Below are 18,798 nucleotides of genomic sequence, written 5' to 3' on the forward strand. Positions count from 1 at the left end.
TTTTTTTTTTTCCTTTGAGTTTTTTAATAAAATAATCTCATGCGGCAGAAAGGAAGAGGTCAGGGGTTGGGGCCGCCGCCTCTTTGGTTTGTGGTTGGGGAGGGTGGGCTGGAGGGCTCTGTAGACTGGGTGGGTAGAGGCTCGGCTTCAAGGCCAAATCCTATGCTTGGAGATGGAGGCGCCTCAAGCTTTGGCCTGCGCTTGAGGACAGGGGAGCGCTGTAGCCGCAGGGGCCGGTCAGCAGGGGCCTGGAGCTGGTCCTCATGCACAGACACTGCTCGTCGCCCTGCCAAACGGGGCTGCGGCCTCAGCCAGCCATCTTCGTTCCTGGAGCCTAAGCAGGGATCCTCTGGGAGGCCCAGGCTGTCTGGGGAGGGACTGGATCTTCGGGGGCTTGGGCTTGGACATGGGGACGGGGGGCCCAGACCATCCTGTTGGCCCCAACCACGGCCTCTGAGCTCTGCATTCAACTGTTGCCCCAGTGTCTTCCAGGTGGCAGACTCAGGCCCTTGGCCCCCTGGCCCAGGTCTGCATGAAGGGTCAGCAGACATTGAATGGGTGCGGGACTTGATCGAGATGGGAGGAGCCTCTGTGGAACTGTCCATAATGTCACCATCTGAGCCAGCCTTCTTGATTTCTCCATCTTTGCTTTGCTTCCTCTTGCCTTCGGCACTCCCACTGCCTCTGCTCACACCGATCCTCTGCAGCATCACTTGTACTCGCTGCTCAAAGGATGGGGCCAACTCTGTGTCTCCCCGCTCCAGGGACCGCCGCTTGTCGGGCCTGGCACCCACTGTCTCCTCCTCCTCAGCAGGGAGCAGTATCAGGGAGTATGCCTTGCTTTCGCGGGTGTATCGAGGCCGACTCCTGCGGGTTGGGTCTGGGCTGCTGGTGCCCCCCTCAGCCCCTGCAGCAGGCTCCTCACCACGGCCAGGACGGGCCGGTGGTCGAAGCAAGTTCCCGAGTGTGGTTTTTCGAGAGCGGGGAGCCGCGCCAGAGCTGGTCTCAAGATCAGGTCGTGACCCACGTGTTGAACGAGGCTTCTTGAAGGCAAAGAGGGTGCCCAGCTTCTTGCGAAGTGTACGGGGCACAGGGGTGGTACCTCCCTCAGCTGCCGGGTCCTCCTCGGGGGCCCAGAGGCGATCCTGGTGGATCAGCCTTTTGGAGAAGAATTCCTCCACGCCCTCATCCACGCGGGCACTGAGCCTATTCCCTTCCTGCGGCAGGGCTGGGGGCACCTGGGGGCCCCCCGGAGGCCGGCGGTGGTGGTGCTGGCGCCGCGGCCGCGGTCGGGTCCGGGTCGGATGGAGCAGGGGCTGCCCGGAGGGCGGCAGGTCCATGCGAGGCAACGGGCCGGCCGGGGGCCCTGGGGCGGCGGGGCTCGGCGAGCCACGAGCGGACGGCCCCGCCTGCGGCTCTGCATCTTCCCCCGGAGCCCCCAGCTCGGGCTCCGGCTCTAGCTCCTCAGCAGCACTGTGAGTGGAGGAGTCCAGATGAAGACAGTGGAGTGATTCAGGCCATTTCTGTGGAGGACTTTCATCCTTCTGCTCCTCTTCATCATCCTTTTCTTTCTCCTCAGGGAAGAAAAGACCTTTCATTTATCAAAATTACTTATTAAAAACGGAAACTGACGTGATACCTAATCACACGTGTACTACCAAAGTTTGCATTAGTATGTGAACAATATTATCTGTCATTTACCAGTGTTATACAATTCTACATTTGATTATCTTCTGTTTTTTCTAGGTTTTTGCAGTAGGAACAAGCATACTATCCAGAACAAGCATCAGAACCACGATGTGTTCCTTGGCTTGGTTTCTTGACTAAAGTTGTAGCATTGTATCTGCCAGGATGCTTTAGCAAATTTTAATCAATAATGTCAACCTGAAGCCAGCACTGATCTTACTGAACTTGAACTCACTGAAACATTTTATCACAAAGACTGGAGGTTGTAATAATTCATTGCTTTAAAGTAAAAAATAGATCCTTTTAGATTTGTATAAGAGCCATAATTTATGTAGTGATGTTAATTTCGAGTGTGTGATGTGCTTCAGTCTCTCATTCCGCTTGCCATTTTATGACAGAAATGCTGAAGCCATCTGAAGGTTACAATGTTCACTAATAATGAGCTCTTATGTCCTTGTAGGTTTCACTTTGATGGATATCCATAGTGTTTCTCCATGACATAATTCTACTGAGGAAAAACATGTCTTGAAAACACAGTTTGTGGTTTCACCTTCAAAGATAACTAGCATGATTTTAAAAACAAAGGTAAACTAAAAATGAGAAATAAATGTACATTGTTATCATACTGTGCATATAATCATTTTTATTACATGTACTTCCAAATTTAATTGTAATTTAATTACATGTACTTCCAAATTTATTCCAAAAAATAAAGATGCTATAGAAAGAACACTCTATAGAGTGTTTCCTTGATTATTATTTTTAAAATCTACCCTTTTAGTCATAAAACAGTAATGCCACTCAAATGAGACACACACAGCATGTTTTTCTGAAAAAGCTGTTAATAGTCTTACATAAACAAGTCTCCACATTTCAATGTCCATTTTTGCATATGCTGAAGAACTTCAAGAACCCCTTTATATTTCCATTACCTGTCAGTTCATATTATAACCATAAAACAATGAAGATGACAGCAACCAAAGACACAAATGAAGATTCTCTCAAGTGCTTCTACAGTCCATATAAAAATATAGAATCAAGGCCTTACAGTCCTTTACATAATCAATAGTAGAAAACCGTAAATGTTAAGATGTAGATGATTTAGGTAAAGGCTAAAATGAGATATCAAATGAGACTTCTGAATTGCTAGCATTGAAAGATTGGTGTTTGGAAACTTTAATTCTAGTGTAGTTCAACATGAAATGGTATCAATTGAACCCACAGGTATTTTAAATAGAAGTTAGTATTCAGTTTGCATTAGAATTGGCTTCCATACATTGCCCCACGGATTTCAATTAAAATGACCTCATTGGTTCACCTCTGCTGCTGCTGCTGCTAAGTTGCTTCAGTCATGTCCAACTCTGTGCGACCCCATAGACGGCAGCCCACCAGGCTCCCCCGTCCCTGAGATTCTCCAGGCAAGAATACTGGAGTGGGTTGCCATTTCCTTCTCCAATACATGAAAGTGAAAAGTCAAAGTGAATTCGCTCAGTCTTGTCCAACCCTCAGCGACCCCATGGACTGCAGCCTACCAGGCTCCTCCGTCCATGCGATTTTCTAGGCAAGAGTACTGGAGTGGGTGCCATTGCCTTCTCCGGGCTCACCTCTAACAGATGTCTATTTCAGTAAATTATGTAAGTTGTCTTCTTTCTCAATATACAGAGACTATGAAATGACCTTATATAAAACTTTATACAAGAAGGATTAAATTATTTGGAAGTTCTGCTTGAGATGATCCCCAAAACCCATTATTTGACTAAAAATTTAATGCCTCCACTGCGATACAGCACTGTGTAACCTAGGGACTCCATAAATACAGGATGAAACACAGACTTTGATAAGACTTAGTACTCAGGCAGAAAATAATTGTTGTAACTCATGTACAAATTAGGATATTATCCATGACACCATGTTGGCATAAATGATTTACTTAAAGTATGTAATGAACTCAAAGAAGATGCCCTGAGAACCTGAGAATCTTCACATGAAACACTTATATTCCTCATAGATGTGTGTATGAATTGTTTCTAACTATATTTCTTTTTATACTGTAATTCAATTGTCTAAGTGCTACTGCAAATGTGACACTAGAAAATTCACAACTGTATAAGACTCAAAATGTGAAGGAAACACCTTTACACATATATAATGACAATAAATGTATAAATGATATAAACAAACAGGATACACATTTCAGCTCACATTTTTAAAACTAATAGAACAAATTGAAACCTTTTTTTTCCTTGCCAAGAATGTGCATTTCATTATGTAAAAGATTTTAATGCTGATTTATATGTGAACATAAAAGGAAATTATTAAGGACAGTCTTTCATTAGGTTTTTGAAAAGTAGTTTCTAAATATATGCATGTCAGTTTAATGAAAAGAGTGATGATAGTAATTTCTAAATGACCTACAGATGTGTTTATATAGCACCTACCTATTTCTACTGGGCAAATTTTTTTCATTTAATTTCACATATATCAAATGGCGGAGTTCAGGCAATTGCAGATATAGTTCTTTGATATTTGTATAAAGAAATCTAGCAATTTATTTAAAAATTACATTTTTCATAAGTGAAACTTGGGCAGTATATTGAAAGGTAGAAAAGAGACTTTCTTTTTTATTCAAAATTGTAGTGTGTGAAAGTGGAACTGTTTAAAGACATTCTACCTGCTTCAGCAAACATGCAGCTCTCCCTGTACTGGGGAACATCTGGTTTTAAGAAGGTAAAATGTAATTACTGGAGGGAGATCTGAGCTATTCCATATGCCTAATCTCATTGGGCAGGTCCTACAATTTGCTGGAGGTCCAAACAAAAGTTGCATGGGCTTAATTACTTTTGAAAAGCATTCCCAAAGCTTATGCTACCTCAAAGCATATCTAGAATTGTCAGTTAAAAAAAAAAAAGCAAAAAACTAAGAACCTCTTCCAGATAACTGAAATCCAGAAAATGTTAGTTTTCTGAAATAAAATACTTATATTCTTGCTTTCCTAAGTCATATGGTAGAGATGGCTAGCTATCTCCCAGATATTAACAAGGAAGAGTTTTGGTGGATATAACTTCCCAGACAATGATTACATTTCCCTGCTCCACTTCAGCCATAGCCTTGTGACTAGTTTTGCTAATGTATGGTTTTTAAGAAGTGAATTTCTTTTCCATTTCCTAAAATTCCTTCTGATGACCAGAAGAAAACAAGATTTCAAGAGTCTGTGCATTTAAAAAGATAAGTGATAGAAAGATAAAAAGAGTCATGCTATTTTGAAAAATAACAGATTGTAAAACTACAAGATAGAATGATGTTTTATCCTGAAAAGCCACCCCCTGACATGCAATGATCATGTTGGATGGTTAGGTAGCAAAAAAAAAAAAGGAAAAAAATAGCTTCTATTCTACTTAACCACCATAATTTTGGAGATATTTGTTCTAGCTGCAAGTATTATTCTCAGAAGGTCAGCACCATCATTGTGCTTGCCAACTGTGGCTCAGAAAATCTATTCAATAATCACTCAGTACTTGCTAGAGACCAAGAATTGTGCTAGTTCTTTGGAATAAAACATGACTATGACTCAGTTTGTTTTTTTTTTTTATGATCTAAAGAAGAAAAACATAAATAAATGCAGAATAATAAATGATATAGTATATACTGGGGGAGTTAGGGAGGATAAACCTGTAGGTGGTAACATGATCAAAGGCAATAAACGAGAAATTATATGCTGAGGATGTTATATAGCAGGTGAGTCTCTTAGCTGCAGGATGATTTTGAGGGAAGGGAATGGTTTTATGAGCTCTACAACAGGTGAATGAATGTATTAAGGGTAATAAAGTCTAGAGCTGAGAATAGCAGTAATCAATGCTCTTGTAATGCTCTAATAAAATGTAATGAGGGTCCACATCAAGGTAGTGGTGCTAGAAATGATTAAATTGATTGATTGGATTTGGAAGAGAGGGTGATAGTTTAGCTTACTCTAAATGGTTGTACCAAAAATTAAATGTTCAAGAAGAGGACAATTTATCAATAGTAGAAAATTTGATTGATTCAGTTATTATTTGTTAAGTTTCAACTGTCCATATGCTATAGAAGTTATGATGACTACCCAGCAGTTAAATACATAAATCCAAAGATCAAAGAGGAACTAAAGAGCCTCTTGATGAAAGTGAAAGAGAGTGAAAGAGTTGGCTTTAAGCTCAACATTCAGAAAACTAAGATCATGGAATCCAGTCCCATCACTTCATGGCAAATACATGGGAAAACAGTGGAAACAGTGGCTGACTATTTTTCTGGGCTCCAAAATCACTGCAGATGGTGATTGAAGCCATGAAATTAAAAGACTCTTACTCCTTGGAAGGAAAGTTATGACCAACCTAGACAGCATATTAAAAAACAGAGACATTGCTTTGCCAACAAAGGTCCGTCTACTCAAGGCTATGGTTTTTCCAGTGGTCATGTATGGATGTGAAAGCTGGACTATAAAGAAAGCTGAGCACCGAAGAATCAATGTTTTTGAATTGTGGTGTTGGAGAAGACTCTTGAGAGTCCCGTGGACTGCAAGGAGAGCCAACCAGTCCATCCTAAAGGAGATCAGTCCTGGGTGTTCATTGGAAGGACCGATATTGAAGCTGAAACTCCAATACTTTGGCCACCTGATGCAGAGCTGACTCATTGGAAAAGACTCTGATGCTGGGAAAGATTGAGGGCAGGAGGAGAAGGGGATGACAAAGGATGAGATGGTTGGATGACATCTCTGACTCAATGGACATGGGTTTGGGTGGACTCGGGAGTTGGTGATAGACAGGGTGGCCTGGCATGCTGTGGTTCATGGGGTTGCAAAGAGTCGGACACGAATGAGCATCTGAACTGACTAACTGACTGACTGAAAGATCAAATATAAGTCTAGCCTGAAAAGAACATTTGATTTATGGGAGTCAGATTTGTGTTTTTGCTTACTTCAAAATTTATACATAAGTTTTGAATATTTATGTTGTTAAAGACATTACCTTTTAATATAATAGAAAGATCATTATTTTTGAACTTATTTTATATTTGTTTAGCTATTAGGCAACACTGTTAAATGAGTGGCTAGTATTGTAAATCCTAAACTTTGTCAGAAATACATGTTTTCTATGTTCTGCTTACTAACAGTTCTCAATGCTATCTTTAGTAATAATCTGTAATATTTAATCTGCTTATTTTATTGAAGTCATTTGCATTCTAGAAACTGAGAGAAGTTCTATTTGGTATTTTCAAAAATGAATAAATTATTTTGTATTTATCTTTGAACGTGTATATATTTTGGGGCTTCCCCAATGACTCAGCAATTAAGAATTTGCCTATATCCCTGGGCTAGGAAGATCTCCTGGAGGAGGAAATGGCAACCCACTTCACTATTCTTGACTGAGAAATCCCACTGACAGGAGGTAGACTATAGTCTATAGAGTCACAAAGAATCAGACACGACTGAACATGCATTTGTATGCATAATTACTTTCTGGGACTTCCCTGGTGGCTCAGTGGTAAAGAATCTGCCAATGTGGGAGATGTGAGTTTGACCCCTGGGTCAGGAAGATTCTCTGGAGAAGGAAAAAGCAACCAATCCAGTATTTTTGCCTGGGAAATCCCAAGGACAGAGGAGCCTGGTAGGCTACAGTCCGTGGGGTTGCAAAGATTCGGACATGACTTAGCAAGAACAATACTTATGCTTTAATTTTAATTTCCTATACAATATAGAATAATTATCATATTATCAGAATCCCTGGGTATACCAGCATTACAGGAAAACTGAATTTAAATACTTCATTCAAGAGTTGAAGATATGTTTCCCTAAACAGACTTTGATAATCTGCTGGTAGAATATTATTTATGCTTAAATATAACAGTTTAATTTTTAAAGGAAGTTTTTGTTTCCACAGATCTAGGGTAACATTTTTTGTAACACTTACAATATGCTAGGCACAGTGGACAATGCTACAGATCCTAATACAATTTTGCTCTCTCAATTTGTTTATTGTCTATTAGTGGAGTTATAGGAGTTATGGTCTCCCTTCTTTCCCCTCTCAAATCTGTGTCCACACTGGCCTGGAAAAAAGAGAATCATAAAAAGAACTATTAGTTCTGATCAAAATAAGAGGAGTTTGTTTTTAGTATGATGTCAGGACCCTTCCCTATTCCAACAAGAAGAATTCCATTCACTGACTCATAATTTGGTCAAAGATTATGCTCTAGAATACATCTCGGAATATCTGATTTCCAAAAGGTTTAGTCCTTAATTCATTTCCAGTCTCGGCACATTGCTTCTGCCCTTTGTCATTCCTGTCCTTGTCCACTGTCAGGGTACCTCTTGATAAAATTGCTCTGCTCTGTGTCACTTTAGAGATGCAGTGCAATGCTATACTGAGAATACTTCTTCATGGATTAGAAAATCTCAACAAAAGGATAATAAGACCAGACAGAGATTAATCCATTTCTTTTAGAAATGTTGCCTTTTATTCCCAGGTAAATATGCTCATTTGCATGGTTGAAATATAGCATACTGAGTTCCTTAGCCCCTTCCACCCTTCTCAGTCAAGCCTAAAACCCATGAATGACTGGCAAGTGTAATGAGGCTGTAAAAGAAGATGTGCTGGTGAAAAGATTGTGCCAGGTCCCTTTGGACTTTTCAGACAATGTTTGTTTGAGTTTACATAACACCACTGTCACACTATAAAGTGGTTCAAAAGTGACCAAATGCTAACCTGAAGTTGATTGTGCCCAATTTCAGATCAAGCACAACTCACTGTCTACAAGCTTCTTTCCTATTTGCAGCTTTTTCATTGAAATCAATGTTTGGTTAACCAAGCACTAAAATAGCTTCTAAATCTTAAGTTATCCATTTTTGTGCTACATGTATATTATACTCTTAATTTACAATTTACTTAACAGCATGCAGTGGATATGTTTTCATAATGAATATTCCTTGCAGATGTTACACACAAACAGCTTTTCTAAGATTAGTGCTCACTTTATCCCAAATTTGTTATCAATTTTATTGGCTATGCAATTTCTTTCCTTTGGTCAATCACTCTTTAAATTGGCTAGTTTAATGCATCACAGCAAATGATTTTCAGAAATCATTAGGCACATGAAAATGCATATTCAGCTCACACAGTTTTAATTGACCCCGTTCACACCTACCAACGGCACTGCTGCACAATCTGTCAACTTCGCTGCTCTTCATTTCGTTAAAGTCTGAATATACAAGTTACTTGTAAAAGTCTCTTCCCTGGACTTGCGTTATATTACCTCTTTGGAAAGAACTGATATGACATGCTTTTGTTAAAAAGGCTTGCCCTGGTTTAGCCAACAAGTTCTTAGATAAGTGAATCTAGAACACAAAACTCAGAATAGTTTACAATGATGATTCTCAAAGGGGTGAATTTGCTCCTCTGGGGATGTGTTTGCAGATGTTTTTGATTGTCACAGTGGGAGAGGGGTTGCTACTGAGTGTCTGGTGGGTAGAAGCCAGGGATTTTGCTCAGCTTTTAGTGTATAGATTAGTCTCCTACAGCAAAGAAAAGCCCAGTTTAAAATGCCAATAATATTAGATTGAGATACTCTAGTGTACAGTATCCTATAAAAATGCATTTGAGTGGTGGGAGGTGGGAGGAAGGCTTAAGAAGGAGGGGACATATGTACACCTATATGATCCATTTTGATGTGTGGCAGAAACGAGCACAATATTGTAATTGTCCTTCAATTAAAAATAAATAAATAAATAAACCCTAATACACCTCCAGTGAACAAAAACTATGTATTATCAGTTAAAAAAAAAATGTATTTGAGTTACATAGGATAAGGGCTGGTCATGAAATCTACTGTGAAGTCAGAGAAATTTGAGTTTCTCTGTCATGCTCCCCTTCCTCCATTTGATGCTACAGCCTAAGTTCTTGCCCTGATTACCATTCTGTCTTATAAACCTTCCTGGTTGTAACCCACTCCCTTAGAGCCACTTTTCACCTTATGCATATAAACATTAAAAAAATAAATAAATAAAAATTTCCAATAGTCTTATTAACCATAGAAAAACCTGTGCTAATCAATCCCTGTAACTCTATGCCAATAGAAAGTGGAAAGTCAAAGACATCATAATTCCTCTCATTTAGTTTGTTTTTAAAACAATTTTTCAGAATTTTATCTTGGAGAACCCATTTAAAATTTTCCAATACTTTTGTTTAATTTTGTATTTATAAATAATTGTATTCTGTCACTGTGTCAAATGCTCCTTTTAGAGCCTTCATAAAATAGTAGGAATTGAGTAAAACAGTGGTAAAATAAACAAATGCAAAGGGAAAACTGAACAGAGTATTAAAGGCATGACATTTGAACATTTCTAGTTGAACTGCTTCCATCTGTGCTATGGAATTTGTTAATGTATCTTGCAAAGGAATATTTTGTATGTAATTCTCTTTCTCATACCTTGTGGGGTACTGAAAGTCGAGAATTTACACACTTTATGTGTCTTTTCAAACTGCAGATCCTATCATACTATTATTCTACTGAAAATCTTTCACTACATTCCAATTACCAGACCACCAGAGCCCCTCTCAAGCCTGCAGATTCAGGATGAGGATTGGCCCTAGACTAGCTCTCCAACCTCTCTTCACTCTCTCCTGGAGCTCTGCATACCCTGGCCTTCATCCCACCACAGCTCTCTCTACCACTCCTTAGTGTTTTGTTTTGCTCTTTTCTTATGCTTTTCTCCATGCTGTTTCTTAATCATTCCTCAATATTGCCTGTAGAATTCAACTATTTGTATGGGAATACATCCCTGAACACTGTGGCATGGAACATTTTTACCTAGCTTACTAAATCATTCTGCTATATCTTCTGTTGAAATTTTTTTATAGTGTGTCTACATATTCACTAAATAAGCAGATGTTGAAGAGTGGTCTATTCAAATTCTGACTTCAGTCAGAATTTGTATATAAGAATATATAATTTTATATATTATATAATTATAAAATACATTATTTGCTGAGTGTTTACTGTGTGTCAGGTACTATTCTAAGTTCAGGGAAAAAGGAATTAAAGCTCACTGCACTCAAGAAATTTACATTATACTGGATATATAGACAATAAAACATGGTAAATGAGTCACATATTTAGTGTAGTAAATAGGGGTATACTTTATAAATATATAACTATGATATAATTTGTATATATTTTGTTTATAAGACATGTTCCATAGTATTAGAATTAATTATTTAGTTCAAAACATTGTTTAAAATGACTTATTCAGCAGATCACAGTATTCATACCTCTACTTAAGTTTAGGGTTGACCCTCTATTTCTTGACCAGACATCTTATTTCCAGCTCATGTTCCAAGAAAAATATAACTTGGGCAGCAAGCCTCCAGATTTGTTCAGAGCAAGCTGAGTAAACAAATAGCTGTCTCAATCCTTTTCTTCTTAAATAAGAGTAGCTCTTTCACTGTCAAAAACAATAAACCCGCTCTTTCCTTGTGTCTTATCAGTTGCTAAAACATTCTTTCTTCAGACAACTTCAAAAGCCACCCTACATTAATCACAATTCCATCTTTTCCCTGTTTTATTCTCTCCTTAGCTCTTACCCCTATTACTATACTAAATATGTGACTCATTTGCCACGTTTTATCATCTATACATTCAGTACAATATAAATTTCTTGAGTGAAGTGAGCTTTAATTCCTTCGTCCCTGAACCTAGAATAGTACCTACACTCAGTGAACACTCAGCAAACACTGGTGAAAGAAAATGAATGGAAAAAGAGGCCTAGATAAAACGTGTTGTTAAATTATGCTGAAAGAAAATAGTCTAATTTTTTTGAAAGTCAGGAATCTACATAACAAAGTCAGTTTAACTTTTGTGATCTTAGCAAAATAACAGGCTTGTCTTTCTGGTATTTTTTATACAATGGTATGTGTATTTAAAACATACACATGCACACAAAAATATGTGCACATACTTCTTTGCCTCTGAAATAGAGAAGAACTTTCGTTAGATATATTTTGAATATGAATAAATAATTTTTTAAAATTTCGTATATGAATCAATGACTTTATAAATATTGGATAATTTAACCACTATTAAACAATAATTTTGTTATGTCAGTTTATCTAAAGATAAAAACCTCTTTCATTATATCACATACTTGAACATTAAATAGGTATTTTTTAAAGTTGATACATCAAAAACTATAAATCTGTTTCATTCCTGATTCATAATATCCTCCTAAAATTGTATTTAAAAGTGAAGGATTATATTTGCATTTAGATTTCAATTAGGAAAAAAGTACATATATAGTTATGTATATTTGCATCCCTCTTGAGCCATAAATAATCTAAGATTTATTGAAATTAAAGATTTGGTATTCTCTTCTCTCTTCAAAACAAAATTAATCAATACAAACATTTTTATTTGTAGAATTCAAGTAGTACAATTACTATAAAACCCCCATTGCAGGAGGATTCTTTATCAGCTGAGCCATGAGGGAAGACCAAGAATACTGGAGTGGGTAGCTTATCCTTTCTTCAGCAGATTTACTGACCCAGAAATCTAACTAGGGTCTCCCCTGCATTGCAGACAGATTCTTTACCATCTTAGCTAAGAGGGAAGGCCACAATAAAACAAGGATAAGTAATTTATTGCTTAATCCTTCACTAACGTCAAATCCATTGATTTTGGAACTAGATTAGAAAAAAATATTGAGTGGAAAGAAAAAAACTAAGCAAGAAAGCCATCTAATGAGTGCACTTTACCATTGACAAAGAAATCAAATTACATTGAAATACTATAACCGAAATATTTTGAAATGAGTGCGACTTAGGGGAAAAACAAGATACAAGGGAAAAGAAACCAAAAATGTTTTAAGAATGATTCACTATGATATAACAACTTACTGAAAAAAAATCTTTGATGCCAAATATCCCTTAGAATTAATTAAACTGAAATATAAAGGACAAAATTATGTCCTTTAAGCTTTAAAGTTATGAGTATTTGCATGTGAAATAAAGGAGTGAGGGATGAAGTTGAAGGGGCAAGACTAGATGGAAGGAAACACGAAATTTAGAAGCAATTGTTATTTTCATAAAGTTTCCCACATTGCAATTCAGATGGGGGCAATTGCATAACTGAGATTCTTTTCAGAAGTGTTCTAATAGGATGGAATCCTGCTGCATGTTTCTCCTGAGTTACAAAAGCTGCCAACTTCAAGTTTGTTAAGGGTGGGCTGAACTTTCAAATTCTTCTAATCTATGAGATATGCCTTTTATCCTGTTATTTAAAGAAGAAAAAAATAAGCAAAAATATTATCCAGAAAAATGATAGGTGCAACAAATTCTGCTATTAGAAACTCCCTAAGAGTAGATTAGCACTCACCCTAGAGAAGATCCAGTGGAACATGGTTATAGTGTAGACATAAAACTTTTAAAAACCCATTGGGGTAGAAAAACAAGAAAACAGTGTAGATTGCCTTAAAAAAATTCTACTTAAGGACTCACTAAGTGAAAGTCATTCAGCTGTATCCAACTCTTTGCTACCCCACAGACTGTAGCCTGCCAGCCTCCTCTGTCCGTGGGATTCTCCAAGCAAGAATACTGGAGTGGGTAGCTTGTTCCCTTCTCCAGATCTTCCCAACCCAGGGATCGAGCCTAGGTCTCCCACGTTGCAGCTGATTCTTTACTGTCTGAGCCACCAGGGAAGCCCAGGTGGAACTCACTAGTATTAAATTAAAATTTCTCTAAAATTTCACATGCGTCTATAAGTATCAGTATAGCATGGTATTTGATCTTTGAGGAAGAACAATTCAAGTTTATAAATGACCAAAACTGCATGGATGCAGTAGATCCAGATAATACATTATTTGAAAAGTTAAGCTGAGTTTGACATGGTCATTTAGTCACTTTAGACAGAAGGTGATTTTCTCTTTAAGTCATAATATTATAAATACTAAAAAGACATGTAAGTGATCTGGACACTGTGGAAGTAACATTAGTATTTTACCCTTTTGCCACTGTCTGTGCATCACATTCCAAAACAGAAAGTAAGAAAACAAAAATAAAAATCACAATGTGTGCATGCTAAGTTGCTTCAGTTGTGGATGACTCCTTGAGACCTCATGGACTGTAGCCCACCAGGCTTCTCTGTCCATGTGATTCTCCTGGCAAGAATACTAGAGCAGGTTGCCATTTCTGTTCCTGGGAATCTTCCTGACCCTGGGATGGAACGTGAATCTCCTGCATTGCAGGCAGATTCTTTACCGCTGGGCCAGCTGGGAAGCCCTAAATGATAACAATAGAAGCACCAATTTAACTCTGAGAAAAAAACAAGAAGATCAAGTCAAGTTCTGATTCTTCAAATAAATAAAGTTGTGAGAGTACCATTTAAGTCTGAATTTTTGATGAAAACTACATTTATCCCTGACTTTAAAATGTGATAATTATATAAGATATTTGCTATTTCCCACAATTAACATATTAATGTAAATTTGTTACTTAGATAATCTTGCAGTTATTTTCCTATATTTCACTTGGCACAACAGTTCTACTAAAGTCAGACACACAACTTAGAAATAAAAAGTATACTGGTATTGTTTTCTAAATGTGTTTGCCTTCAGCTGTTACTTCCACAATACAGAAAATAACACAATTAATATGTACAGATCCTATAAAGTTACTTTGGATGTATCAGAATAACGTATCATTGTAAGATGAATTATAGTGCTTTAACTATTAAACTTTTAAGAACCATTGAAATTACACAAATATGTGAGTTACATGCACTTTTACATCAAGGGATAAAACATCATAATCATATATTATTGATCTGTTTAAGGAGATAAAGTCAACTTCAAGGTATAGATTACTCAGTATTTCTAAATAACTACCATTATATGTATACATTTATATATGTATAAATTATATATATATATTTGAAGTGAAATATGCAGAAAGTGAAGTGAAAGTCACTCAGTCATGTCTGACTCTTTGCGACCCCATGGACTATACAATTCATGGAATTCTCCAGGCCAGAATACTGGAGTAGGTAGCCCTTCCCTTCTCCAGGGTATTTTCTCAACCTAAGGATCGAACCAAGGTCTCCCGCATTGCAGGGAGATTCTTTACCAGCTGAGCCACAAGGGAAGGCCAAGAATACTAGAGTAGCCTATCCCTTCTCCAGCGGATCTTCCCGACCCAAGAATATAAATTTAGGATATACATATTAACAGATACACATACACATAATTTTTCACTTTTGTTCTAACAAGGGCTCTAGCTCTATATAAGCATTCAAGAGAGTAAATATACAAGGAAATCAGTGACTCACTAATTAAGCAAAACTCTCTCCACAATTTTTATATAGTCTCCCTTGAAAAGACAATCCCACCCAAGAGAATGATATTCTAAATCTCACTTTAATAAAATACAGTTAGAGTTAGGCCTTAAAACCTGTTAGCTCATTTAGAATCTCTTTCCCAAGTTTTTAGGACTAGACATATTTGCCAGCAGCTGAGCAATTCCCTCTTTCCCTCAGCCTGTGCAGTAAACTTTACATATGTGGGAAGCACACTCTTGTTAGGCCTTATCCAGGCAGCTTTTCAGAGTCTGTGCATTTCCCGATTAAACTGAGCAGGTGGTTAAATATTCAAGGTCACTTGAGGGACAAAGTTTAATGTAGTTCCTGGAAAAATGTAGAGAACATGAAGGAAAAAGCAGCATTACTTTACTCCTTTTACCAACTTATATCCCTCCAACAACCTAAGGAAGCATCAGTTATTGCTTTTCCTATAAATTATGCCTATTTTGATGTGATACCATTTTGATGTTCCTGCTTGACTGGAAGGAGTAAATGTGAAATATTTCCTCCACTGTGGTAAGTATACCAGCAGATAGGAACCACATTTGAAGTTCAATCAGAAACACTTTAAGTTGTCAGAAGTGACCCTTTTACTTAGTTCTATCATGCCAAATTTAGGAATATTTTATTTGAGTAAGCATCTGGAATATAGTTCATCCAATAATCAGTAGATTTAATGCATGTATGTATCAAATGTTCACACACTCCTCAGAGGAAGGTACTAAGTGATAAACATGAAAAGGTAGAAATAGCCTATTAAATCAAATACTTGCTTCAGTATATCTGAGATTTGCCTTTAAAATGACTGTTTGAGAACATTTTTCTTGCTCTTTGAAAATATTTTCTATTTGATCATAGCTGTATTCAAAATATCACCAACATTCTTTCAATACTAACTCATGCTTCAAATAAACACACCTTGTTTCAAGTTATCCCTTGTTCTGCAGAGAAATATCAACCCATTTTCAAGACAACACAAAGCCACCTCCTCCATGAAGTGGGAAAATTATCTACTTATCCTTCCTCATTTTTCCTTGAAAATAATCCAAATTTTCTTGTCCCAGAGAATGGATATAGTCTCACTACTGAATTGAATATTCTGTGAGGGTGGAGATATGGCTGACTTCCCTCTTCATGCCCATACTTTAGTTTATATTAAATACACAGTATTTTTGACTTTCTGAATGATATAATTGAATAAATGAAAGACAGATATTACATAAGTACTTTTAGTGTAGTATATGTTACAGTAAAATGGGAAAATAATAAAATAAGAGGTTTTCCTGGAAGATAATTGAATAAAAGTACACTGTGGAAAAATGTGAAAGCACTGACTACGTAATGACTCTAAGTAAACTAGGAATAAATCAAAGTTCACAGAAAAATGGCAATCTTATCAAAAAGAATGATAGGATATGTATTTGATTTTGTGAATACCAATTTCAGTAGCCTCATTATTGGACACATATTTTATTATGGAAGCAAGTTACACTGAATTTCAAATACTCTATTGACTTTGGATATGAAACAAATTCACATAAGAAAGCATAAGCACTTTTTGGCTATTGAGAACTAATAACTATATCTTTGCCGTATAGTCAGCTGAGATACTAAGATCTGAAACTACATCCTATTGTTAATGTTAATAGGACTTTGTGCTATTCCTGTCTTCATTATCTTGACTTTATTATTTCAGAGTCTACTGACCAGGCGAAGGGTTTGATTATCCAAATTTTGTTTGAAAAGAACAAATGTTTGTTTGAAACATCCAATTTTCAGTAAATTCTGACTTAATCTTCTCTACCACAAGGCACTATGTACTATCTAGGTTTGGGTAAGTTTTGTTTTCTACCTCCACCATGGTAAGCAATAAGTTCAAATTTGTCTTACCTTCTTATCAATAAGTTGCATTGGTGTTATTTGGGGAGTAAGTTTAGGATATAGTCAACTTATATTATATATTCAAATGGACTTTTGTATATCCAAAGAGAAAAAAAAAAGAAAAGTAAAGATAGTCATTCTCAGGACATTATAGGGACATTTACTTCTCCCACCTCAATGTTGAAAGTAAATATAGATTGTTGAAGAAGAAAGTAATGGGAAGAGGAGGGAATGATGAGTAGAAAGGTTTAGCTTTAGAAATAAATGCCTAGGATAAACATTTGTGAACAATGAAACCCTGAAAATTACAGCACTTTTATTTAATGTCGTAGTATCAGCTTCACTGAAGTTCACACACAAACATGTGAAGAAACAGAAGAAATTGAAGTAGGCAAGAAATGCCACTCAGACCAAGGAGACAGCTTCATTTCATTTAACTGTCTCATTCACGGTTAAACCTCTGGACCCTGAAACTTAATAAATGCTGAGAGGCTGTGTGAAGAGAAAACAATCTCTGATTCTTAAGAGAGCAATTGAAATCTCTGAATAGGAGATAAAACATTCCATTTAAAGCAGTGTAGGCAATGATCGCATTACAAATTTCTTGACAGAGATTTCTAAAACAGACTCCATATTAGGTAATTCCAACAATGCAGGATAACACAGAAAATTATGATTTTTAAAAGGTATATGAAAGCCTTGTTATCACAGAAAATACTACTATGAGTTTAATAGGGCAAGTATGATTTTTCTTTGTTTCTCTGCCCTTGAATCAAATGAACAGAAGAAATATAATGAAATACGAAAGTGAAAGTCTCTCAGTCATGGCCGACTCTTTGCGGCCTCATGGACTATACAGTCCATGGAGTTCCCCAGGCCAGAATACTGGAGTGGGTAGTCATTCCCTTCTCCAGGGAATCTTCCCAACCCAAGGATCAAACCCAGGTCTCCCGCATTGCAGGCAATGGATTCTTTACCAGCTGAGCCACAAGGGAAGCCCAAGAATACTGAAGAGGGTAGCCTATCCCTTTGCCAGCAGATCTTCATGACCCAGATATCAAACTGGGGTCTCCTACATTGCAGGTGGATTCTTTACCAACTGAGCTATGAGGGAAACCCATATTAAAAGGATTAATCACTTCTGTATGTATGAAATTATATTATTTACAAAGAAAAAGGATATTTTTAAATCTCTTGAGTAAGGTTAAAGGTTTTCATGATTTTTTTTTTTTTAACAAGACCTATCATTTTTCAGGGCTTTGCTGGTGGCTCAGATGGTAAAGAATGCGCCTGCAATGTGGGAGACCTGGGTTCAATCCCTGGGTTGGGAAGATTCCCTGGAGACAGGAAAGGCTACCCACTCCAGTATTAAAACTCTCATACTTTCACCCATTATTCCCTAATTCTAACTGAGCTTGTTGGTATTTAAATATTTCATAGGTCTTATTATCATAACAATATGGTCATACTTTTGACTGGCAATTCATAAAGAAGGATGGGCTTCCAAGTATACATTTTTGTCTGTTCATTTTGTCTCACTGCATTTAAGGATGCATTAAAGGAAAACAACTTTACTACTAAAAATTGATATCCCAAGGGGTTTACATGAAATTCCTTTGCTAAGATGTGATGGTTATTTTATTTTATTTGTCATTTGACTGGGCCATGTAATGCCCAAATATCTGGTTAAATATTATTCTGGGTATTTTTGTAAGGCTGATTTGGATAAGATTACCATTTAAATTGGTATATTGAGTAAAACAAATTGCCCTGGGGTTTCCTAGGTGGCACAGTGGTAAAGAATCCATCTGCCAATGCAAGAGACATAAGAGACATGGATTTGATTCTTGGGTCAGGAAGATC

At 37.2% G+C, this 18,798-nt stretch overlaps 1 protein-coding gene and 1 pseudogene across 3 annotated transcripts in view; both read right to left on the reverse strand.

Moving 5' to 3' along the window:
* On the reverse strand, positions 1-1,634 carry LOC147380193 (capping protein, Arp2/3 and myosin-I linker protein 2 pseudogene; annotated as a pseudogene). Its single transcript, XR_015134937.1, has one exon. The product of XR_015134937.1 is annotated as a capping protein, Arp2/3 and myosin-I linker protein 2 pseudogene (transcript).
* CADM2 (cell adhesion molecule 2) overlaps positions 1-18,798 on the reverse strand; it is a 1,267,951-nt gene that overhangs the window by 816,507 nt on the left and 432,646 nt on the right. The window lies entirely within an intron of this gene.

This window comes from Bos grunniens, chromosome 1 (genome assembly GCF_055505025.1).
Source record: "Bos grunniens cultivar Pamir isolate PY7600 chromosome 1, Bosgru_T2T1.0, whole genome shotgun sequence".
Lineage (NCBI taxonomy): Eukaryota > Metazoa > Chordata > Mammalia > Artiodactyla > Bovidae > Bos > Bos grunniens.